We start from the raw sequence: 26,645 nt of genomic DNA on the forward strand, positions 1-26,645 counted from the left end.
CAGGCATTTATAGCTTCTTAATGTACATTATTTTTTAAAAGGTTACAATAAAAAACTAGCTTTACATTTTGCTAAATGTGCTCTTCAGCGACACTGAGTTCAACAACAACAGTTACTATAATGTAACTCAAAATAAGTTACATTATACTAAAAAGTGAAGATAGTATGCTACTGAAAAATATTTTTCCCTCAAGTTTGGAAACCAACCTTAAAGATTAATGAAAAGTAGAAGTTTTATGTTGGTATTAGTGCATTAAAATAGCCATATTTTACCAATATCATACATTTAAAAATGAAAGGGTACATTCTCTTTTTTTTTAAGTGGGCATGAATCAATAAATAATGAAATATTATCCTATTTGTACAAAATACTTATCTACCAGAAGCCATACTTTGAAAATATAGATTTCATATAATTTTTAGTAGATGAAGTATTTTATTTCCTTTATTAGAATGTAAAATTTGGATTTAATATAATATGTGCAAAAGCATCATAATTTCTAAGAAAAAAATCAATGCCTTTTTTTCAAATACATTATAGATTTTTGAATTTTATAAATGTCCTACAAAGCTTGATTAGATTTATCTCATAGAGTAGATTAATAAATTTTGGTTCAAGGAGTGAAAAAAAAAGCTACATATATATGTACTCATTACTCATTGTGGCTAAGCCTACAGCAGCTAGTTCAAATGAACACAAAATGCAATAATTCGTTTATTCTACAAGACACCAAATGACAACTGTAATATTTCGTTTTCACTGTTTTGAGTGAATTTCAACATCCAAGCTTTATACTTGATGTCATGCTGATAGCACCAAAGCATGAACCTTATCTGAGAACATGACAGGAAATTGACACTGGATACATTCGTTTCATTCTTCCTCTCTGTCTAATTAGGTTGCCAGTCTCAGATAAGAGGGGTATCATCATGTCTAATGATCATTTTCACCAACATTTTGCTCTGCACATTGTGCTCTTCACTAACAAAACAAGGTCCTGTGATCACTCATTCCTAGAATCAGGAATGAGTAAAAAGCACATAGGCCAACTCTCAAAATGCAGTGGCCACTATTTTCAGTGTCAAAGCAAGTGTGTAAAAAACATGAATTGGGCCAGCTTCTCTAAACTCTAATGTTACCTTGGATTCCTTATTCAAAATTTTCTGCAGGACAGAGTTCCTAAACTTCACTAACTCCTGCTCTCTTTCTAAGAATAAATTCTATAGAGCAGTTATCTTCTTCGTAATCTCCTTTAATCTTCTTACTCAACTCCTCTCTCATATAGTGAGTATATATGTCCAGGTATTTTACTGGGCACTCAGGATATATGACTAGAAGATAGAACCCCCGTTTTCACTGAACTCATACTCCAGGAGTGAAGACAAACATGAAATTAAGTACATTAAACATACAGGGGAAAAATAAGCCATGAAGAGAAAGTACTGAAGTCTAGTTGAGTAGATCAAAAAGCATTGATTGAGAAAAGGCTTATGCTGAATTTTGAGAGGGAACACTTCCTAGGCACATAAAAGAGCTTGGTTTATTGCATACTAAAATGTTGATGGCTTGGGGGAGAGAAGATAGACATGTTAACTCTAGTGCAAAGTGATAAATAGTATAAATCAGAACTATGCAAGATTTGATAGAAGGAAAGATAGTATTATCTCATGATACCTGCTCTTAGTTAATAGCTACATGGATTGGGTAGCTGTTCAGGCACAACTAACATGTACCTGAATGTGAGCTAGGCACTTGCCATCAATAATCTCTAAACCTTATAACACTGCAAGATGGATAATTTTCTATGTTTTACAAATAAGAAAACTGAGAATCAGAAGAGGCAAGTCTTAGGTTTGTAAGCAATTGCCAGTAGTTGAATACAGCTCTACCTGATTCCAAAAATCTATGTTTTTCACACTAAACTTTGTCAATTGAAAGAGTTAGGGAAGTTAAAAAAAAAAAAAAAAAAGATGGACTCTAGGCTATATTTTAAAATAGTAAATACTCAGGAAATATTTATTAAACTTGTGCTGTAAGACTCTGTTTTAGGCACTGGCAATGTAGCAGTGAACAAAACAGGACAGACCCTTGTTTCTTAGAGGTTACATTCTAGTTTTCAAAGTGGACATATGGGTAAGAGTGCTTCACAGATTCTGCACCTGCTGTGAAAGGCTGTGGGAAGCATCCACATTGACTGAGCCCCCAAATCCTGTTTTTCTCTGTTAGCAATGCTAACCTTTTAACTTCTTCCTTTGTACCTACCTGGTCTACACTACCTTCACCTCTAAATTAATGTAATACTCCCATACCCACTCTTCCTACCTGATCAGTAGGAAGATCAGTTACTCGTTGTCAGTCTTTCTGGTGCATACCTACTTTAAAATTTTTCCTTTAATATGCTAGTTTCCATAGTTTGTTCTTTACTGCTAACCTTTCAAGTTAGGATGTTACTTAATTTTCTACTTTGCTTCATTACTAGTTCTTTATGCAAATTGGAAAACTCATTATCTCATCAGCCCGTACGTAATAATATTTATTTCACTTTTGCTTTACTATGGAGCTTCTATGCAAGTTTCTACTTATCCAAAACTTCCATCCTCAACATCTTCCTCTTGTCCCAACCTCTCTGACTATTCTTCAAGCCAACATCTTTCTAGTGATTTTTACATTTATCCTCTATGTCCAATCAGTTTGTTTTTATTTCTGTAGTCTCTATTTTCTCATTGTAATGTGCTTCTTAACTGGATTATAAAATTAAGAGTAGGAATTGGTTCATGTGGATTTCATGGTGCTTGAGCTAATGAAAAGGGATCTCAGTATAATACTCATTTAATTAAACTATAGCTATATCATGTTTATACAACAGTAATCAAACAATATGACATTGCTGAAAGTATTTAATTCTGATAGTTTGTTATTTCTTGCCCAAGATCTCCATGAGTATTATTTAGTTCTTTCTATATGTGATTTTAAGTAGAAAATAATAAAATCTAGTTGTAAGTAAAAGGCAATGTCATCAGGTAATTTTGTTTTCTTATTAGAGGGTCTTTATAATAGGAGTTTCAGCATAATTCTTTTGGTAACAATCTTCCTTTTAGGATATTGAGCTTTCCAGACATTTATTTAAAGTGAGTTCACCTGTAATTATTTATCTATAGGTATTGTAATAAATTATATATAGTATATTTTATACAGTGTATATTAATATATTTTATATAATATATTATTATAAACGTTATATTTATAGATGGTTTATTATTTACTACTGCATGAAAAAGTTTAGTCTTCCATAAACCACCTAAAGCAAGGAAATGAAAATCAAAAAAAAGTGCCAAGAAACAGAGAAACAAAATAGAAATGACAAAAGAAGCTTTGTCCTTATTATCTAGGTGATTTTTAAGTGTTCCCTGAAGAGTATAAGCTATATGTATTGCACAATGCTGCTGTTGTGACCAAACTGACAATAGCAAAATCCAGTTATTCAAAAGAATACTTTCATAGTTTCTTTGGACAAGACAAAAACATTGAATATTTAGTTATGTTGGGGTATGAAAGAAAGTAGAAAGCAGAATTAGCTAAACTTGTACATGTGTTTCATCACACAACGTTTTTTTATACATAGGAGACTGCAGTAGTAACTATACTTTTCCTAAAGCTGAGTGAGAACAGTAAGAAAAACTATATCCCTCTCCTCAAGTCCTTTTAGTTCAGAGGAAAAAAAAAGAGAGAGAGAGCAAAGAAAGGTGAAAGGATGGTTTCAGTGAACTACTGACCAGCTCTTTATATCAATGGGGACAAGCAAAGGTCAGTGCTTTAAACTAGAGCTAGAAAGAATAGTTAGTGTTAAGAGTCAAAGCTGAAAGCTGTCATGGAAGAGTATTCAAGGAATTATATAGTAAATGGTCTTCTCAATACAGGAGAGCAAAGCTCTGAGTCAAGAAAGCATTTCAGGAGTTCCCATCATGGCACAGCAGAAACAAACTCAACTAGGAACCATGAGGTTGTGGGTTTGATCCCTGACCTCGCTTAGTGGGTTAAGGATCCGGAGTTGCCATGAGCGGTGGTGTAGGTCACAGACATGGCTCTGATCTGGCGTTGCTGTGGCTGTGGTATAGGCTAGCAGCTGTAGCTCTGATTAGACACCTAGCCTGGGAACCTCCATATGCTGCAGGTGTGGCCCTAAAAAGCAAAAAAAAAAAAAGCATTTCATCATTTACCAACCCCCCCATTTTTCTTCTTCTTTGAAGAAAAGAAAAAATAAACAGAAATCACTTGATTCCTTTTACTTTGTCGATTTTTTGTCTGTTCATTTATCACAAAATGATTTGTTCTAAATACGACCATCTTCTCCTATGAGACCTGTGCCTTTCTCACATTACCTATATACCTATATCCAGTTACTCATGCAGAATATGTGTTCAGCTTTTCAAGTGTATGTTATACCTTTTCTGTATGTATGACACTGAACATTTGGAATTAAAAGAAATAAAATTATGATTTTTCCCTTAAGTTGAAATGCGAAAAAATAGAGAACAATAAGGGCCCTTTACAGAGGAAAGACTATTGAGTTAAGCATGGGTATATATCTGGAAAGTGTTTTAAAAACTAACTTATATCAGAATTGCAATCACAGAAAGTGCCTCTAATTCTTAAGATATAAGAGGAAGGAATGGAAGTATTTGTTATTGTTTTATTTATGTAATATTATTCCATAAAATTCTCTATTGGCAGAGAATCCAAAAAGTGTTTTACAAACAAAAAAAAGAACCTGGAGAAATTTCACAGAATAGGATAATCTAAAATGACTCTGAGTCGCAGCTTTTCTGTACTGCAAAGAAGTATTACCTGATAATATTAATAGTAACTTGTAAGGGGAGCTATTAATATAAGAAAAAAAAGCAATTTTGAAGACAGTATAAGCAGAGAAGTAATAATGTTTTACCTACATGGGATCAGAATTATATGCAATACCACATTTTAATGTCAATATTAACTGATTTTCAAAATATTTGTTTCAAAATACTTCAAAATATTTGTATATAATTATTATTTAAGATTTACTTTTTGAAACATCTAAATTCAGTAGAATAGAATCATTTGAGTTTCTCATTTCCTTTCTAGTCACTTTATTTTGGGGAAATCATAAACATTATAAGCACTTTTTTTTTTTCTTTTTAGGGTCGCACCCGCAGCAAATGGATGTTCCCAGGCTAGGGGTCCAATTGGAGCTACAGCTGCCAGCCTATGCCACAGCTCACAGCAATGCCAGATCCTTAACCCACTAAGAGAGGCCAGGGATCAAACCCTCAACCTCATAGTTCCTGATTTGATTCATTTCAGCTGTGACACAACAGGAGCTCCCATAAGCACACCTTTGAATTCTTGTTTGAGATTCAGTACAACAGTTTTTATTCATAATATAAAATAGAATATTTAATATGTAATTAGAATGCATATTTTGGACACTAAAGTATGTTTTATCATGTACATTTTGTTATAAATTTATAGAAGGAATAGGACAATTCTATATAGTCATGGAAAAAATGTTTCCTGGAGTTCCCATCATGGTGCAGTGGAAACGAATCCAACTAGGAACCATGAAGTTGTGGGTTCGATCCCTGGCCTCGCTCAGTGGGTTAAGGATCCCATGTTGCTGTGAGCTGTGGTGTAGGTCACAGAAGCAGCTTGGATCCCGTGTTGCTATGGCTGTGGTGTAGGCCTGCAGCTACAGCTCCTATTTGACCCCTAGCCTAGGAACTTCCATATGCCATGGGTGCGGCCCTAAAAAGACAAAAAAAATTTTTTTTTGAAAGTATGTTAATTGTAAGCTAATGTGAAAAACCCTTTTACCCATAGCAATATGAATCTTCCTATTCTGATATTATGAATATTTAGTATATTCCCTTTGCCAAAGATTTCTTGTTCCATGTTTGTCATTGTCTATATCTTTTTATGGAGATTTTTACATAGAGAGTGTTTGTATTCATCATACCTGGTAGGTCACTTTAACCTTAATGTAAGTTTAGTTCAAGATTATTCTGAACATAAAAGTAGTTTTTTTTTAATTTTAGAAGTTATGGAAATAGCACTTTTTCCAATTTTTTTTTCCTTCATATTTGGCACTTGTGACTGTACTGCATCTGACCTCTTATATTTCTGTAAAGCAAAAATGAAACTTTATTCTTTTCATTCCCTTTTTAAACTTCAGATAGCAGTGTTCTGATTATCATTTTGCTTTGCAGATTATTTAAACATTGAGACAGCACTTAAAAATTCCTTAAAAACATCTAGTTACTTTATTTTCTGCAAGAAAATATTAACACATATACATATTTAAAACAAAGCAAAGGCCAGATCTATCAGCTGGAAATTATGGGAAAATCTACTTACTGGAAAATTCTTTGAAAATTAACAGGAAAAAAATTACAATTATTACCAATGTTAATAAAGATGTTCTGAAACATAGTAAAAAATGAAATATAGCCTTTCTAATAAAGACTTAGAATATAATTGAAATGTTAATTCCTTGACATAAAAAAAGTAACTCATAGGATTATATTTAATTAGCAGTACCTGACCTATAGGCAGCATTCAACACTAATACTTTGATGAATAACATTTTTACTTTTAACTCTATATTCTCTGCATTAAACTTCCATGAGGGAGGTTCTTGACTTGCTTTCTTACCAGTAGGAAATAAAGTTTTCAAGCAACTAAAATTATTAAGTAATATGGAAGTGGTATAGCAAATAATAGTGCATCATCTCAATTCATCGGAATGTAATGCAATCACTTGAAAGGTCAATTAAGGCAAATATATGAAACAATGAGATATGATTATAATGTATTTGCAAATAAAATAGTAAAACATAAAGTTTTATGTATCATGAATTGCAGTTTTGAAATATGTGTGTTGGTAAAGCATAGAAATTATAGGAAATTTATGTTAGACAATTCTTAAAATGATGAAATTGTGAGTGGGTTTTTAAGTGTGTACTATTATGATAATGTTGAATATACAGTTAATGACTCAAAATATAGTTGTGTAACAAAACCTAGATATCTAGAAAGTTGTTGTACATTAAGCCATGGTGAAGCCATATTATTTTCAAAAACATAGTAGGCAAAAGCTATTAAAGTGTGCACTGGGGAAGTGGGGGTAGGATGGTAGAATACAGAGACTCTGAGCTCACCTACTCCCATGAGCACACTAAAATTATAACTCTTTACAGAGCAACTATCAATGAGAACAACCCGAAGAAAAGATTTTCAGCAACTAATGCTATAAGTAAGTAACCACAACAAGAAGAGTAGTATGGGTGGAGGTGTAATAGAGTCAAGGCTTATACCTCCAGGTAGGCAACCCCCAAATGGGAGGATAATCACAATTGAAGGTGTTCTCCACCAAGAAGCAAAATGCCTGAGCCCCTTATTTGGCTCAACAGCCTGGAGGTCCTTCTGTAAAAGACAAGCCCCCAGAATATCTGACTTTTAAAGGTCAATATGGCTTCTATATGAGAGGGACAGATGGTTGTAGGAAAGAGACTGCTCATAAAGTGTCCATACAAAACCTCAAGCACTCTGACAACCAGTGCCAAGGCAGTAATTTGAGAAGAGCCTGATCAGACCCATATGCTGATCTTGGAGAGTCTCCTATAGGAGCAGACAACAGCATCCCCTTCTGGGGATATAGATGCAGGCTATAGACATTAGGGGAGCCCACTCTACCACAAGAACACTGATGCTGACAGACACAATTTTGGAATCCTCCTTCTAGCCTATAAGCATTGAGTATTCACATAACCATCAGTCAGTTTTACCAATCCTGGGACACCCTGGGCTGAGCGGTCAACTGTGTGAGGACAGATCTAAACTTACAGTTTTCTAAGAACCCAGCCCCACACACTAACAGGCAAGCTCAAATCTGGGCTGCACTGACAGTCATGCTAGGACCTAGCACTACCCACCAATGGATAGGCACCAGCCCTGAAACTACCCAGGCCAGGTAGCCAGCTGCATTGGGACCCAGGTCTACCCACCAGAGTATTTGTCCTCACTACAATAGAAGGGCCCATGCAGCCCACATAAGGGATACCCCTAGAGTGTATGGTTCTGGTGACCAGAGAAGAGTATGCTTTGGGGCCCTATAGGACATCTCCAACATAGGGTTACTTTTTGAAGACCAGGAAACAGTAACAAACTATCTGGTACATAGAAATGAGAACAGAGAACTGGAAAAAATTAGACTACAGAAGAATATGCCTCAAACAAAAGAACAAAATAAAAACAGACAAGAACTAGGAAAAATGGAGATAAGCAGTCTACCCAATAAGGAGTTTGAGGTAATGATCTTAAAATGCTCAATGAGAATGGAAAACACAGAAAAGTTTAACAGAACAAGATAATATATAAAGAAGGAACAAATACATGGAGATATAGTAACTGAAATTAAAAATATATTTGAATAAATCAACAGTAGATTAGGTGATATAGAGGAATGGATCAGTGGAAGGCAGAGTAGTAGTAATCACCCATGCTGAACAGAAAAAAGAAAAATGTTTTAGAAAGATGTTTTAAGAGACTCTGGTACAATATCTAGTGCATTAATATTCACACTGTAGGGCTCTGAAAGGGAGAAAGAGAGAGAAAGGAGCAAAGAACTTATGTGAAGACATAAAATCTGAAATTTCTCTAACCTAGGAAAGGAAACAGTCATCCAGATCCAGGAAGCACAGAGATTCCCAAATAAGATCAACTCAAAGAGTTGCACAATAGACACATTGTAATTAAAACGGCAAAAATTGAAGAGAGTCTTAAAAGCAGCAAGGGAAAAGCAACTAGTTACATACAAGAGAACTCCCATAAGACAATCAGCTAATGTTTCAGCAGAGATTTTACAGGCCAAAAAGTGTGGCATGTTGTATTTAAAATAGTATAGGGAAACAAACTAACAACCAAGAATTCTCTACTCAGAAATTCTACCACTCAGATTTGAAGAAAATATTAAGATTTTTTAGAGAAACAGAAAATAAGAGTTTAGCATCACTAAAATGGCTTTACAAGAAATATTAAGGGGACTTCCCAATGAACAAAAGAAAACCAACCCCTAGAAATACAAAAATTATGAAAGAAAAATCTTGGGTAAAGGCAAGTATTCAGGAAAGGCAATGGATCAACCATCTGTAAAGTTAGTAGGAAGTTTAAAAAAAAAAAGTAATGAAATCATCTGTAGTCACAATAAGTGGTTAAGGAAAACACCAAAAAAAATGTAGGATATAAGATCAGAAACATTAAACATAGTACAGGGAGTAAAAATGAAAGGTTGTTACATTGCATTCAAACTTAAAGAGATTATCAACTTCACATAATCATGTATATGTATAGGTTGTTATCACACCTCATGGTTAGAACAAACCAAAACTACATGATATATACAAACACAAAAAAGGAAAGGGGTCTACATATAACACTGAAGATCATCAGGTAACAGGGGAAAGCGCTAAAGAGGAAAAAGAGCACTAAAAAAGAAGTACATAAACAAACCCCAAACAACTAACAAAATGTAAATAAGTACATGCCAATAAATAATTACTATAAATATAAATGAACTGAATGTTCCAATCAAAAGACATAGAGTGGCTGAATAGATTAAAAAAACAAGATAGATATAGATATAGATATACACACAAACACACACTGCATATATATATACACACATACACACACACACAAATACACACACTGCATATATATATATATAAATGAACAAAAGTTCAGGACTAGATGGCTTTATATATATATGTATGTGCACACATATACACACTCACTGCCATAAAGAACCAACTTAGATTCTAACACAGAACATAAGTGAGGGAATGGAAAAAAGTTTTCCATGCAAATGGACATGTAAAGAAAGCTAGGTAGCAATATTTATATCAGATAAAACAGACTTTACAAAAAAGACTCTAGATGAACATTACATAGTGATAAATGGATCAATCCAAGAGGAAGATACAATTGTAAATATAAATGTACCCAACATGGGAGCATGTACATACATAAAAAAGATATTAGAAAATATATAAGGAGAAATTGACAGTAACATAATAGTAGTAGGGGATTTTGATACCCCACTTAAATCAATGGACAGATTACCCAGAAAAAAATATCATAAGAAAACCCTGGTAGCTTTAAATGACATAGTAGATTAGATACAATTAATAGATATATATATATATAGAAAATCCCATCCCAAAGCAGCAGAATGCACATTTTTATCAAGTGCACCAGGAATATTCTCCATGATAAATCACATGCAAGGCTACAAAACAAGTCTCAAGAAATTTAAGAAGTTTGAAATTATGTCAATCATCCTTTTGGACCACAATAGTAAGAGACTAGAAATCAACTATAGGGAAAACAATTTTAAAAAACACACAAACACAGGTCAGCTAAACAATATGCTACTAAACAAACCATGGGTCACTGAAAAAACCAAAATGCAAATCAAATATCCAGAGACAAAGGAAAATGGTAACACAACAGCCCAAAATCTAATGGGACTCAGCAAAGCATTTCTAAGAGAAAGGCCCATCTCATGAAACAAAGATAATGTCCCATAAACAACCAAACCTTACAACTAAAGAATTAGAAAAACATGGACAAACAAAACAGAAACTTAGTAGAAATAAATAATAAAAATCAAAAAAGGAATAAATAAAATAAAAGCTGGAAAAAAATAGAAAAGATCAATGAAACTGAGATCTGGTCTTTGAAAAGATAAACAAAATTAATAAACTTTTGGCAGACTCATCAAAGGAAAAAGATCTCAAAATAAATCAAAAATAAAAGAGAAGTTTCAGCTGACCCCTTAGAAATATAAAGGATCATAAAAGATTATACAAACTGTTATACACCAATAAAAATGGAAAATCTCTGAGGCATGGATAAAATCCTAGAAAGTATAATTTTCTAAGACTAAGTTGAGAAGAAATAGAGACTATGAACAGACCAATCACCAATAACGAAATTGAACCAGAACTGGAAAAAAAGAAATGAGCCAAAGTTCAGGACTAGATGGCTTTATAGTTGAATCTACAAAACATTTAGAGAACACTTATTGCCTACCCTCTCAATCTACTCCAAATAATTCAAGAGGAAAATATGTTTATGAACTAATTCTAAGAGGCCAGCATCATGCTGACACTAAAACCAGACAAAGACATCACAGAAAAGAGAAAATTACTGGTTAATTTCAATGAAGAACATAAATGCAAAAAATTTTAGCAAAACATTAGCAAACTTAATTCAACAATACATTAAAAGTATACACAAAATAAAGTAGGATTTATGCAAGGGTGAAAGGATGGTTCAATATATGCAAATCAGTGCAATACATCATACTAACTAATTAAAGAGTAAAAATCATGTGATCATCTCAATAGATGAAATAAAAACTTATGACAAAATTCAACATTCATTTATGACAAAAACTTTCAAGAATGTGCTATAGAAGGACCATATGTCAATGTAATGAAGTCCATATATAAGAAACCTATTGCTAACATGCATAACAGTGAAAATATAAAAGCATTTCCTCTAAGATCACCACTTTTATTAAACAGAGTATTGAAAGTCCTAGCCACAGTAGTCAGACTAGACAAAGAACTAATAGGAATCCAAACCAGAAAGAAAGAAGTAAAATTGTCACTGTTTGCTGGTGACATGATATTATATATATGCAATAGCCTAAAGATGCCACCAAAAATTATTAGACCTCAAATAAGTTCAGTAAAGTTGCAGGAACAAAGTTAATATACACAGATGCATGGCATTTCTATTCAGTAATGACAGATTATCAGAAAGGGAATTTCAGAAAACAATTTACTTTTAAAAATGAATAAGAAATAACATACCTTAGAATAAATATAACCAAAGATGTTAAAGACCTTTACTCAGAAAATTAGAAGATGCTGATGAAAGAAATTGATTTTTACACAAATTCGTGAAAAGATATACTGTACTCATGGATTGGAAAAATTGATTTTAAAATGACCATACCACCCAAGGCAATCTACAGATTCAATGCAATGCCTATTAAAATTCCAGTGACATTTTTCACAGAATTAGAATAAATAATTCTAAAATTTGTATGTAGCCACAAAAGATTTTGAATAGACAAAACAATCTTGAGAAAGAAAAAAAAGGCTGAGGGTAGCAAGCTCCCTGATTTCAACTTACACTGCAAAGCTATAGTAATTGAACCAGTAGAGTACTGGCACAAAAACAGACCATATATCAGTTAAACCAGATAGAATGCCCAGAAATGAACCAACACACTTACATGATCAATTAATCTATGACCAAAAAAGCAAGAATATACAGTGAGGAAAACAGCCTCTTCCATAAATTATATTAGGAACCAGGACAACTACATGCAAAAAAATCAAACTGAACTGCTATCTCACACCATATACAAAAATAAACTCAAAGTAGATGAAATTTAAATATAAGACCTGAAACTCTGAAACTATAAAGCATCTTAAAGAAAACACAGGCAGTATGCTCTTTGACATTGGTTTTAGCTATATATATATATATATATATATATATATATATATATATCCTCCTGCAAGGACAACAAAAGCAAAAGTAAACAAATGAGACTACATCAAACTAAAAAATGTTTGCGCAGCAAAGGAAACTATGAACACTAAGAAAAGGCAGCCTATTGAATGGGAGAGGATATCTGCAAATGATAAATCTGGTAATGGGTTAACATCCAGAATATTCAACTAACTCATATAGCTCAACATATAAAAACAAACAACCTAGTTAAAAAATGGGCAGAGGAACTGAATAGACATTTTTCCAAAGAAAAAATACAGATGGCCAACAAACACATGAAAGTTGTTCAAAGTAGTTACTCATCAGGGAAATGCAAATTAAAACCTCAGTGAGATACCACCTCACATCTATCAGAATGGCTGTTATCAAAGACAAATAAGTGTTGATGAGGATAAGGAGAAAAGGAAACCCTTGTGCACTACTGGGAAGAATGTAAATTGGGCATCCGTTATGGAAAACACTATTGAGATTCATTTAAAAATTAAAAAGATTTCCACTGGGTACTTATTCAAAGAAAACGAAAACACCAACTCAAAAATATGTATGTATATACTTCTGTGTTTATTACAGGCTTATTTACAATATCCAGAGATATAGAAACCACTTAAGTGTTCACCAATAGATGAATGAAGAATATGTTTTATATATCTGTTAAGATGATGTAATACTTAGCCATTAAAAGGAGTGAAATTTTGCAATTTGCAATAACATGATGTATCTAGTGGATATTTTGCCAACTGAAATAAATCAGAGAAAGGCAAACATGGTAAGATTTCACTTATATGTGGACTCTAAAAAAACACAACTAATGGACAAACATAACAAAACAGAAACAGAATCATTGACTCAAAGATACAGGTGGCTCCCAATGGGCTAAGGATGTAAAAAAATGAGTGAAATAGGTGAGGGAGATTAAGAGGTACAAACTTTTAGTGACAAAATAAATAAATCATGGGGATGAAATGTACAGTGTGGGAATATATTCAATAATATTGTCATATATTTGTATGGTGACAGATGGTAACTAGACTTATCATGGTGATCATTTTGTAATATATAGAAATACTGAATCACTATGTTGTGCCTAGAACTAGGATAGTGTTGTCAGTGAGTTATACATCTATTTTTAAAAAGTTTGGTTTAAGTGGGTAGAAAAGAATACCTACAAACCTTATGCATTTTATTTACATTTTAAAAAATTAAAAATATTCGTCATACTTCCCCTAGATTGTGACTAAAAATGACCATGTTCAAATTACAGTGAGAACTTTTGATGATGTGATTTAACCTGGCTAGTAAAGATGTATAATTAGATGAGCATCCTGCCCACTATGCATTAATCTTGAGTAAGAATAGTCTGTTGAAAATCAAGCTTATTGTTTTGCTCACAGTTTTGCCATTTTGTAGGCACCATGGTGAGAATTTATTCAGTTTACTATAGAAATACTTTAAAATCATCAGGCTAAGTGACAAGATATTTGGCAATTAACCCAGAATATTGTTAGTTTATGCAATGAGAGCTGTCATATAGCAAAGTTTGTCAGCTCAACAAACATTGATAAACTGAATTGTAAACTGTGTATAGCACTTAGCACAAAGACTGGCACATTGCAAATGCTCGAGTAATTTCATCAACTGCTGTTAATGTTGCAATAGTTGTTGATGATGTGTCTTTGTATTAATGCTGTGCAAAGTACTGTGAATGACCTTAAAGACATTGCATAGGTGTCTATGACAACATTCTTTACTTTTAAGAATCTAACTACCATACTAATTTATTCACTTTTTATTCTTTAAAGTTTTAAATGGCTACCGGGAATAAAATGATGTTCAAATCACTCCCTGTCCTTTCCTTTAGGAAGGTAAGTCTAGCAGAGGAGATAGTAACTAGACGATCACATTGTGATGTGTTCTAATAGGTTAATGCACCAAGTGTAGTAGGAGCAGATAAGAGGGTCACAAAGAAAGGAAGGATTTCTTGTGCAAGATACCTAATCTGCATCTGTAAGATCAATATAAACTGAGCCAAGCTTGAGGTTAAAGAGGTACGGTATGGTGCTGTGGGAATGAAATTTTTTATAGAAATCAAGGCAGGGAGATTCAGAAATGAGACTGGAAGGATACAATTGGGATTACTTCCTAATGGATCTTATACTTGAGAACTTGAGGCTTTGTTCTGCAGGCTAGATTAACTGCCTGACAGAATTATAGGACTGACTAGACAGGAAAATAATGTAGGGGACAGAGCTAATGAGAGATGTTGGGCTAGTGTCACCTTCTAGAATTGAGTAAGAGCAAGACTGAACCCCAGTCCTGAAAGGTGGGATTGAAGACAACTAGCAAAACAGAGATTTGATGATCAGGACAAAGTAGCAGCTCTGAGAATTGTAACAATAAGAATAGGTGTCTGGTCATTGAATTACAGAGGGCCAAGACTGATATTTAAAAAAAAAAAATAGGGCTTGCCTTTTAAGGTCACAAGGATCTGAAAGTGTGAAAAGAATCAGAGAGAGCGAGAAAACAGGAAGATGTCCTATCTGGAACTGGGTGAGAAATATCAGGTCTTTCAAGTACCAGAATGTTGAGATTTCCGTAAAGAGAATTTTAATATTCCTCTTTGTACCAATATTAGTTACTGAAACTTTATTCAAAAAAGGTGCATCATATTCTTAATATGTCCTATCAAAGCACAGCAAATGTTCATGTCAAGAATTTAAATATGATTTTTTTTTTTTTGTCTTTTTAGGTCTGCACCCACAGCTTATGGAGGTTCCCAGGCTAAGGGTTGAATTGGTGCTACAGCTGCTGGCCTATGCCACAGCCACAGTAACGTGGGGTCCGAGCCACATCATCTGCAGCCTACACCACAGCTCACAGCAACACCAGATCCTTAACCCACTGAGCAAGGCCAGGGATCAAACCCATGTCCTCATGGATACTAGTCTGGTTTGTTAAACACCGAGCCATGATGGGAACTCCTAAATGTGGCTCTTGTTAAACCATTGCATTTTACATCTCATATAGAACAGTTGCTGAGTCTTTGCATTCATTGGTCTGTACTTCTTTACTTTAAAGCACAGTTAGTTGTAATTGCTGCTGGTCAGAACATTAAACCAAGACCATTTACCTCCTTGAGCTGAAGTTCCAAGGGGCAGATGTAAGAATTGGCCATCTGTATGGCACTGACACATCAGTTTCCTCATTCGTAATTGTGAAGTCCTTTTGAATAGAGGCAACATTTCCAAGTTGTCCATTGCATTTGAAATTACTATCATCATAAAGAGAAATGCTGAAGTTTCTTGTTGGTTCATGACATTTTTTGCAATATTTGTTAAAATATATTAACCTAATTTCTCTATTGTTCACATAAACAAAAGGTCAGCAGAGGATCAAAAATAAGTTATAGGACTGAATACATTGCTGTGCACCAGAAACTAACACATTATGGTAAATCAACTACATTTCAATAAAAAATAAGTAATAGAATTCTGAGAAGTGTTGAAAAAAATCACAGCTTATTAATCATACATTTAAAGATAGTTCTTTTACCCTCACCTTCGGTATATATGGGAGATACTTTTTCCCATTCATACATAAATTTAGGAAATAGTTTATGTACAAAAATAGGGGAAGTGGTTACTGGTATACAGTCATATTTAACTAATTAATTTATTTGATGAATCTGTATTGAATTCCTTTGTATTTAAGAAAATATACTAGGTTATGGTAAAAATGGAAAAGCCAGGCTATGGAATTCTGTAAAACCAGAATTCCACCACTGAGCCTGTGTTTCTTCTTCTGTAAGATGAGATGCTTTGAAATTACCTCAGTGGCACTTTAGGGCTTTCAATTCAGTGTGGGAAATAGATATTAATCACCATATCAGAAGAAGAGAAGTAAAATTATATCTATAGTAATTGGAAAGAAAAGAACGTAAATGATACAATAAAAACATATGCATAATAATTTTGTTTTTTAATTTTTAAAACTTGATCAGTAATATCATAAAAGTCTTTTCTGAGGAAGAGAAACTTGAACTGACCAAGAGGTATCCACTATTTTTGTAAGAAAAATGGCATTACACTGAAAAGAAATCTAGACTAAAATCAGGAGATGAGGACTTCCATTTTTGGACTCTAAATTTCGCATATGTTAAATAAGGCAAATACTAATAGCTGTATAACTCATATCACAATGAAATTAGGTATATGAAATGAATGACTTTAGATAAGATTCACTAATGTGAGACATTCCCTTCATTGGCATGGATTTTAGGATGATGTTTTTTCTTAATTTATGACACCAGTATGGCAGTTCTACAGTTTTTAATTTATTGTCAGTACTTGTAGTATTGGAAACTTCAGATGTCTTAAAAGCCACAAATTTCTAGAGAATACAATTACCGAAGTAATAGTTATCAGAAGTGATATGAAACCTAGAAAAATGAGAAATTTAAATCAAGATTGGTGAGTAAAATTTTAGTTAAATACTCCTCATTTTCCTTACCCTCTCTGGCTTTCACTTAAATAACACTGATTCTTATATTCTTTATAGAATATGTATACAGAGATTAGATCCTATGAACAATTCCATAAGTTAGAATTTATGAAAATAATTCATTATGGATATACTATGTATTTAGGCATTTCTAGTTACCTGTCACCATACAAAAATACTACAATATTATTGACAGTATTCTCATTTTGTACATTTCATTCCTGATTCATTTATTTTGTAACTGGGAGTTTGTAGCATTTACTCTTCATCCTTTCACTCATCCCCTTACACTCCTCCAGCTGAAAATCAACTATTCTCTGTTTCTATGACTCTGTTTCTGTTTTGTTATGTTTGTTCATTTGTTTCATTTTTTAGATTCCACATATAAGTGAAATAATATGGTATTTTATTTCTTTGAAATACATTTAACTTAGTATATATACTCTTGGCCCACCCTTGTTGTCATAAATGGTAAGATTTCATTATTTTTACTGGATTAGTAATATTCCATAGAATAGATATATGACATTTTTTATCAATTCATCTGTTGATAAGCACATATATATATGTATATAGACTATTGTAAATTATGCTGTGATGAACATATATCTTCTGAATTAGTGTTTCTGTTTTCTTTGAAAAAATACGCAGAAGTGGAAATTCAGAATTATGTGTTACTTATATTTTTAATTTTATAAGGAAACTCTATATGGTTTTCCATATTAACTGCACCAATTAATCTTCCCCCAACAGTGAATGAGGATGTCCTTTTCTCCAGATCCTTACCAACGCTTGTTATTTGTTGCTTTTTTTATAATAGCCATTCTGAGAGGTATGCAGTGATTTCTCACTGAGATTTTGATTTGTATTTCCCTGATATTAGTGATGTTGAACAACTTTTCATATGTCTGTTGGCCATCTGTACATCTTTGGAAAAATGTCTTTTCAGGTCCTCTGCTCATTTTTTAATGAAGAGTTGTTTTTTTTTTAAGTTTAGTTGTATGAGCTCTTTGTATAATTGCATATTAATCCTTTATCAGATATGTAATTTGCAAATATGTTCTCCCATTCAATAGGCTACTTTTTGTTTTGTTAATAGTTTTTTTTTTTTACTACACAAAAGGCTTTTAGTTTGATGTAGTCCTGTTTCTTTATATTTGCTTTTGTTGCCCTTGTATGAGGAGACTTATCCAAAAAAATTTAAAAAGTGCTAAGACTGCTGTCACAGAACATACGCCTATGTTTCATTCTAGGAGTTTTATGGTTTCAAGTATTGCATGTAAGCCTTTACTTTGATTTTATTTTTGTATATACTGTGAAAAAGTAATCCAATTTTATTTTTTGCCTGTAGCTGTGCAGTTTTCCCAGCACCACTTATTGAAGAAGCTATTTTTATCATTACACATTCTTGCCTTTTTGGTCATAAATTAATTGAGCATTTAAGTATGGGCTCATTTCTGGGCTCTCTGTTCTGTTTCATTGATCTGTGTGACTGTTTAGTGCCAGTACCATACTGTTTTGATTACTGTAGCTTGGCAGTACAGTTTGAAATCAGGAAATATGGTACCTCCAGCTTTGGTGTTTTCTTAAGGTCTTTTGTTTTTCCTTGCAAACTTTGTGATTAATTCTAGTTCTATGAAAAATGTCATTGGAAATTTTGATAGGTGCGGCATTGATTCTGTAGGTTGCCTTCGGAGGTATGGACATTTTAACAATATTAATAATTCCAAACATGAGAACATGAGTCTGTGTCAAAATTAATTTATCATCAGTTTTTTGAGTCAAGGTCTTTTACTGCCTTTGTTAGATTTAATCTGAGGGATTTTTTTGACGTAGTAGTATACTTGTTTTCTTAAATTTTCTTTTTTTTTTAAGTTTATTTATTTATTTTATTTTACTTTTTTTTTTGTCTTTTTTTGCTATTTCTTGGGCCGCTCCCGTGGCACATGGAGGTTCCCAGGCTAGGGGTCCAATCCAAGCTGTAGCCACCGGCCTACGCCAGAGCCACAGCAACGCAGGATCCGAGCCGCGTCTGCAACCTACACCACAGCTCATGGCAACGCCGGATCGTTAACCCACTGAGCAATGCCAGGGACTGAACCTGCAACCTCATGGTTCCTAGTCAGATTCGTTAACCACTGCGCCATGACGGGAACTCCCTCTTAAATTTTCTGATAGTTGTTTGTGTTTAGAAATTCAACAGATTTGTATATATTAATTTTGCTTCTGTAAATTTATTGAACTCATTTGTGAGTTCTAATAGTTTCTTGGTGTTGTCTTTAGGATTTTCTAAATGGAGTATCATGTCATGTCATCTGCAGAAGTGACAGTTTGGATGTATTTTATTTCTTTGTCTTTTTTGATTGCTCTGACTAGGATTTCCAATACTATGTTGAATAAAAGTGGTAGAGTAGACATCCTTTTCATGTTTCTTATCTTAGAGTAAATGCTTTCAATTTTTCATCATGAGGTATGATCTTAGCTATAAGTTTGTGATAAATAAGTTTTATTATGTTGAGTATAGCTCTTCTGTACACATTTTTGAGTTTTTATCATAAATGAAGGTTAAATTTTGTCAGGAGCTTTTTCTTCATTGCCTGAGATGATTATATGATTTTCATTCTTCAATTTGTTAATGTGGTGTATCACATTATCGATTTGTAGTATTGAATCATTTTTGCTGCTGAGAGTTGGAGATATTGAATAATATCCTCTGAACTGAGAAGGAACTTTGAGACCAAAAAATGAAGTGGGTAAATCCATACAGTGCAATTATGTTTATTTTGGCTAACCTGCATATAGGCAGGAAGGATCTAAGGAATGGACGATCCGGAAGTGTTTACATCTGCTCTCTGCTCTGCTAAAATGGGTACAGAGGGACCTATAGGGGCCCCAGATAAAAATAACATCTGACTGCTAGGGAGAAATATGTCTGCAGGAACTGGGATTTTTTCTTCTTCTTCTACCTCAGGGGTCTCATGACCTTTAACCATCTTTCTCAGCAAAGCTATTTTTCCATTTTTCATATCAAGATGAAGACAAGCGAAAAGTTGGTAAGGAACTTTCTGGCTTGGGTATATACCTTGTGAGTGGAATAAAGTTCAGTCTTGGAGAAAGGAAAAGGGATAAGCTGCAGGCCTAAGATGGACCTGAGAAACTGAGTCATTGTGGTTTAACCATACACTGGCATTCCTTAGATAAATCCCATTTTATCAGAGTGCATGATCCTTTTAATGTGTTTTTGAAATCAGTTTTCTAATATTTTATTGAGGTTTTTTTGCATCTATGCTTATGAGTAATATTGGCCTGTAGTTTCTTTTTGTGTGCTGTCCTTATCTAGTTTTGATATCAGGGTGAGGTTGGCCTCTTAGAATGCATTTTGAAGCATTTTTTCCTCTTCAGTTTTTTAGAATAAGTTAAGAAAGATAATTGTTAACCCTTTAATTTCCTGGCAAAATTCATCTTTGAAACTGGTCCTAGATTTTGTTTGTTGGGAGTGTTTTTACTACTTATGTCATTACCAATAATGAGTGAAATCTGTTCATGTTAATAAATCTGTTTTATATTTCTTTCCAATTCAGTCGTAGCAGATTGTATGTTTTATTCATGTGCTAAATTTTATCCATTCTTTTGGCATACAGTTGTGTTTAGTAATGTATTATGATTTTTTTTTTTATTTCCATGGTGTTGGTTGCAGTGTCTCCTCTTTCATTTATGATTTCACTTATTTGGGTCTCTGTCTCTTTTTTTCTCTATTAGTCTCATTAAAGTTTGATTAATTATCTTTTCAAAGAAACAACTCTTAGTTTCATTGATTGTTTTCTATTATACATATATATATTTTCTAAATCCTGTATTTTCTCCAATCTTTGTTATTTATTTTCTTCTATTAACCTTGGATTTGTTACTTCTTGTTCTAATTATTATAGACTTAATTTTAAGTTGTGTACATGAGATTTTTCTTATTTCCTGAGGTAGGCATTTATGATTATAAACTTCCCTCTTAAATCTGTTTTTGTTGAGCCCCCCCATAGATTTTGAATTGTGTTACTATTTTCATTTACCTCTATATTTTTTTTAAGAAAAATTCTGTTTAGTAGCATATTGTTTAGCCTTCATATGTTTGTGGGGTTTTTTTTAAGTTTTTTTCTTGTAGTTGATTTCTAGCCTTGTTGCATTGTGTGTGGAAAAAATGTTTGATATCGATTCAATCTTCTTAAATTTATTGAGACTTGTTTTATGGCCTATCATGTGATCTGTCCTGGAGACTATTACTGATGCATTTCATAAGAATGTTTATTCTTTTACTTTGGGATAGACTGTTTTCTATACATCTGTTAAGTAGATCTGGTCTCATGTGTTGTTTAAGGTGTTTCTCTATTGATGTTTTGTATGGGTGATCTGTTCATTAACATAAGTAGGAAGTTAAAGTTCCCATCTATTATTGTGTTACTTTAGGCATTCTAATATTTTCTGTATGTATGTATATGTTCTTATATTGGGTGCATTTATATTTATAATTTTTATATCTTCCCTTTGGATTGGTCTGTTTATCTTTACATAATGTTCTTCTTTGTCTCTTGAGACAGTCTTTGTCATAAGATCTATTTTGTCAAATGTAAATTTTGCTACCCTAAATTTCATTTCATTTCATTTGCATGGAATACCATTTTCTATTCCTTCACTTACAGATTTGAAATGAGTCCCTTGTGGCAAGACATATATGGATCATTTCTTTTAATACATTCAGCTACTCTATGTCTTTTGATTGAAGTTTTTAGTCTAGTTTCATTAAAAATAATCATTAATCAGTTTGCATTTTTGCCTTTTCTTAACTGTTTGGGGCTTGTTTTGTATTTATTTTTTGTGCCTTTTTCTTTTTCAGGTCTTTTTCTTTGATTTGATGGCTATTTTTAGTGCTAGGTATGGGTTCCTTTCTCTTCAAGTGTGTGTGTTTATATATTATAGATTTTTGGTTTGTAGTTACCATTAGGTGGATATATAACAACCTATACATATATAAATTATTAAATTTATGGTTGCTTTAAGTTTGAACACAATATAACAACCTTGCATTTTTACTTCCATCTCCGTTTTTAATGTTTTTGACATTATAGTTCACACATTTTGGTTTTGAGTACCCCTTAACTATTTAATCTGGATATAGAGGATTTTTACTGCTTTGGCTTTTTATCCTTTCTACTGGTTTTATTAATGGTTTATATACAACCTTTATTATATATTTGTCTTTACTAATGAGATTTTTCTTTTTATAATTTTCATACTTCTCCCGGTAGTCTTTCTGCTTAGAACTGTCCTTTTAACATAGCTTTTCTCCTTTATATTTTATAACTCTTTGCCAAACTTCTGTGTTCATCCATTCTTCTCTCAAGTTTGTTGAGCATAACTATGATCATTACCTTGAACTCTTCATTATATTAGACTGCTTTTCTCCACTTAGTTCTTCTTTTGGACTTCTGTCTTGTTCCTTAATTTAGACAACATTCCTCTGTTGCCTAATTTTGTCTAATTCTGCTTTTATTCCTCTGTGTTAAGTAGATTGGTAGTTTCCCAGTTTTGAAGATTTGGCCCTATGTAGGTGATGTCCTGTGAGGACCAGCAGTACACCCTTTTCTGGTCACCAAATTTGTATGCTCTATGGGTAGTTTCTATGTGGACTGCAGAAATCATTATATTGTGATGGGGCTGACTACTCTGGGCACACTGGTGGGCAGGGCTGGCATATGGTCCACTCTTTTGCCAGGTCCTGCTGTGTAGAGACTGTTGGCTGATGGTGAGGAGGCCAAGTTCTGGAGCAACTGGTTGCAGGACCTTAGTTTCTGTGGAATTGATTGTAGTCTGCTGGTGGGTTGGCCTGGGTCCTTGTGCAGTTGGCTGCACACCCTAGAAGGATTAGTACTGATGTTGACCAGCACAGCAGATAGGTAAGTCCTTAAGTCTACTAGGCTTCTGGGAGGGCGCCAAAATTTCATTTTCCAGCACTAGTGCCCTGATGGTGGAAGGAGCTCCCCAAAATAGCTGACACCAGCAGAGTATCTGTTTCCTACAGTCCTTCAACTCTCCTGTATACAAGCCTTGCTGGCTTTCAAAGGCAGTCTTTCTAGCAGCTCATCTTGCTGCTGCAGGATCCCCTGGGCTGGGGAGCATGGTGTAGGGTTCAGATCCCTTGCTCCTTCAGGATAACCTCCAAAGTTATGTTAACTTCTTGTTTGTGGTTTGTCTACTCAGTGTTTGGGTCTTGAGTATACCATATCTCTGCCTCTCCTACCCACCTTTTGGTTCCTTTTTTATCACTTTACTTGTAGAAAAACTTTTCTAGTAATTTTCATGTTGTCCTCATTGATAGTTGCTCTATAAAAGGTAATTTTGGTGCTTCCTCCTATTCTGCCATCTTGGCCATCCTTCCACAGAGCTCTGTGTTTAAAGGGTGACTTTCATGTAAGGGTTGCATTGTTTTTTAGATTCCATCAGCCTCCACATTGCCTACTGGAAAGTCTTCTGATCATCTATTTGGCAGTGGCCCTCTCTGGATATAATGCTCAGTCTGGTAGTAAATTATATCCGGGGCCTCAGACAAAAGACCAAGAACTTAATTTTTTTATACCAGTTCCATTTATCTTGTTTATTTCTAAAACATCAAAAGACACAAAATAAAAATGGCAGTGGTCCTCTGAAAGAAAAAGAAAGTACAAAATTAAATTCTCAATTTTGTTCAAAATGCCATTACCAATGGCATTTGAATTTGAAATAAGCATACTGAAGTACTTATTTTAAAACAATATAGAATTTTTTAAAAGTTGTTTTCATGGAGTTCCCGTCGTGGCGCAGTGGTTAACGAATCCGACTAGGAACCATGAGGTTGCGGGTTCGGTCCCTGCCCTTGCTCAGTGGGTTAATGATCCGGCTGTGGTGTAGGTTGCAGACTCGGCTCGGATCACGTGTTGCTGTAGCTCTGGCGTAGGCTGGTGGCTACAACTCCAATTCGACCCCTAGCCTGGGAACCTCCATATGCTGCGGGAGCGGCCCAAGAAATAGCAACAACAACAACAAAAAACACACACACACACAAAAAAAAGTTGTTTTCATTACTAATTCAGTGTGTGAAACATTACTTACATAATACCCCAAAAGGATATAGAGAAGCAACCCATATTCAAACCCATTAATATTTCTGTATTAAAACTTTTAAATTTTCCCAGTAACCATGGTAAGTATTCTCAAAAAATCCTCATATCAGATAAAATCACACTCTATGTAAAATGAGTTTGTAGGAAACTCAAGAAACAAGTTCTTTTATTTTTAAGGTTGGGTTTTAGAATGTGGATAAGAGATTAGAGATCTGTACAATGAATATTGTCCAACAATGTAAATAAATAACATTTTGGTTATTGTTTCCTAGTCAGTATTTCAGGAATAGCACTGTTTATTGTTTCAGATTCTTGTGAGGTACAAGTGTTAAAAAGCTGTTGTGTGCTTAAAGTTTAACAGTTACAATTGGCTTCTACCACTCTCTTATTCATAACTCAAATTTCCAGTAATTACCATTGCACCTAGCATTTGGAGGTGAAAAAGAAACCATTATTAAATGAGTTCTGATAATCAGTGATTCAGGAAGTTTATAGAATGCTCAGCAACTAACTTTTCAATCTTATTAAAAAAGTACTGTCAGGGACACCCTTATTTTTTCATAGAATCATTAGATAGTCAGACATAGATTCATGTTTAAGGGCTGAAGTATATTTTATGATAGCAGAAAATCGCTTCACAAACAGTTCTCACTAATTCATCTAGAGAGTTTTTGTTGTTGTTCACCTTTCTAGTATTTGTAAACAGGATAGCTGATCCTATGAATTTTCTTAGAAGCTTTAGCAGAGTTGGATACTTGTCGACTCATTTTCTCTATTCCTTAATGTCTAAGCTGACAGAGGCATTCATACAACTTTTACCCATGGTATGGATGGAAAACTAAGTCCACAGAGATAAGTGGCAAGCCCTGATGTACAGAAGACCAATGCCAGAAGCAACAGTCAAAACCAGAATCCAAGGCTCTTAGGCAGTATTCCTTAGATTGTAGTTTTGTCTTATGTTGTTAGTGGCAAAGAGAATTTTTTAAAAAATCCTCTGGATACTTCAATCTAGCTGTAATTATAATAATTACAATAAAATTACAACGAAAGTAAGTCAATTTTCAAGGCAAAATTAATAGAGCTTTTTACCTTTTAATGCCTTTCAGCAAATTGTTGCCTTCTTTTTTGCCATACCACTAACCATCGCCAGTAGTAAAATATTAATGTACTGTAAAATCTGTTGAGCTCTCCCTTTTATTTTTGTACCTAATCAACTTTGTGTATAATTTTACAACTATGTGGCCCACCCTGAATTACAGTTGCAAGCTATATACATTAATAATATGGAAACTACCAGGAATGAAATGAGCCTTTGAAAGTGGTTAGGAAGTCCAAAGAAGGAAAACTGAAATCCTTTTGACAAGCTTTTGACAGTTTCTGAAGCTGCTGACATTCCTTTAAAGGCCTTTTTCATGTTGACTCACAGAGAGGCTTTGCATAACACACCAAGTAAAACCTATTACTGCTGCTGTAGTACAAGGCACTAACAGTTTTGCATGAGACCTGGAAAGAAAATGGACAAACTTTCCTACTGCTGACATTTCAGTTTGAAAGCATGTTTTTTAAGTGTTGGATAAGGAAAACAAAGACATAACTTCTTCATGGATATATTTCTAGTCCATATCTGCCTCTTACATTTCCTTGAGAACTGTATATTGAAATGTCATAAATATTTAACAAAATATTTTAATAAATTACAAAAATGAAGTAACCTTTTCAACTCTGGATCTTTGCTACATAAATTAAAGAATATTCAGAACATAGTAAGATAAAAAAATGTACTTTTTCTTTTGGTTATCTCATGTTTTACAGACCTTGAAAATAATTCCATAGACCATCTTATTTGGCCATAAAAAATAATTTAATTAGAAAAAGCAGTTAACAACATTATTAGTCTAATTCACAGACGTAGAGAACAGACTTTGATTGCTAAGGTGGGGAGAGAGTGGGATGGATTGGGAATTTGGTGTTAGTAGATGCAAACTATTACATTTAGAATGGACAAACAGTAAGGTTTATCTGTATAGCACAGGGATAGACCATGAAGGAAAATCATAATAAAAAAATCCAGCAGACTAAGTCACTCTGCTATACAGCAGAAATTGGTATAACGTTGTAAATCAACTATACTTTAATACCAAAAAACCCCTAGTATCACTAGTTAATGGTATATTTTTACCCTTCTAATTACTATCAACAATTTCAGATAATTTTTTTGTCTTTTCTAGGGCCGCACACGCGGCATATGGAGGTTCCCAGGCTAGGGGTCTAATCAGAGCTATAGCTGCCGACCTATGCCAGAGCCACAGCAACGCAGGATCCGAGCCATGTCTGCAACCTACACCACAGGTCACGGCAATGCCGGATCTCTA

At 33.8% G+C, this 26,645-nt stretch overlaps 1 protein-coding gene across 1 annotated transcript in view; it reads left to right on the forward strand.

Annotated features, from left to right (window-relative positions):
- MMP16 (matrix metallopeptidase 16) overlaps positions 1-26,645 on the forward strand; it is a 311,134-nt gene that overhangs the window by 220,040 nt on the left and 64,449 nt on the right. The window lies entirely within an intron of this gene.

This window comes from Sus scrofa, chromosome 4, assembly GCF_000003025.6.
Source record: "Sus scrofa isolate TJ Tabasco breed Duroc chromosome 4, Sscrofa11.1, whole genome shotgun sequence".
NCBI lineage: Eukaryota > Metazoa > Chordata > Mammalia > Artiodactyla > Suidae > Sus > Sus scrofa.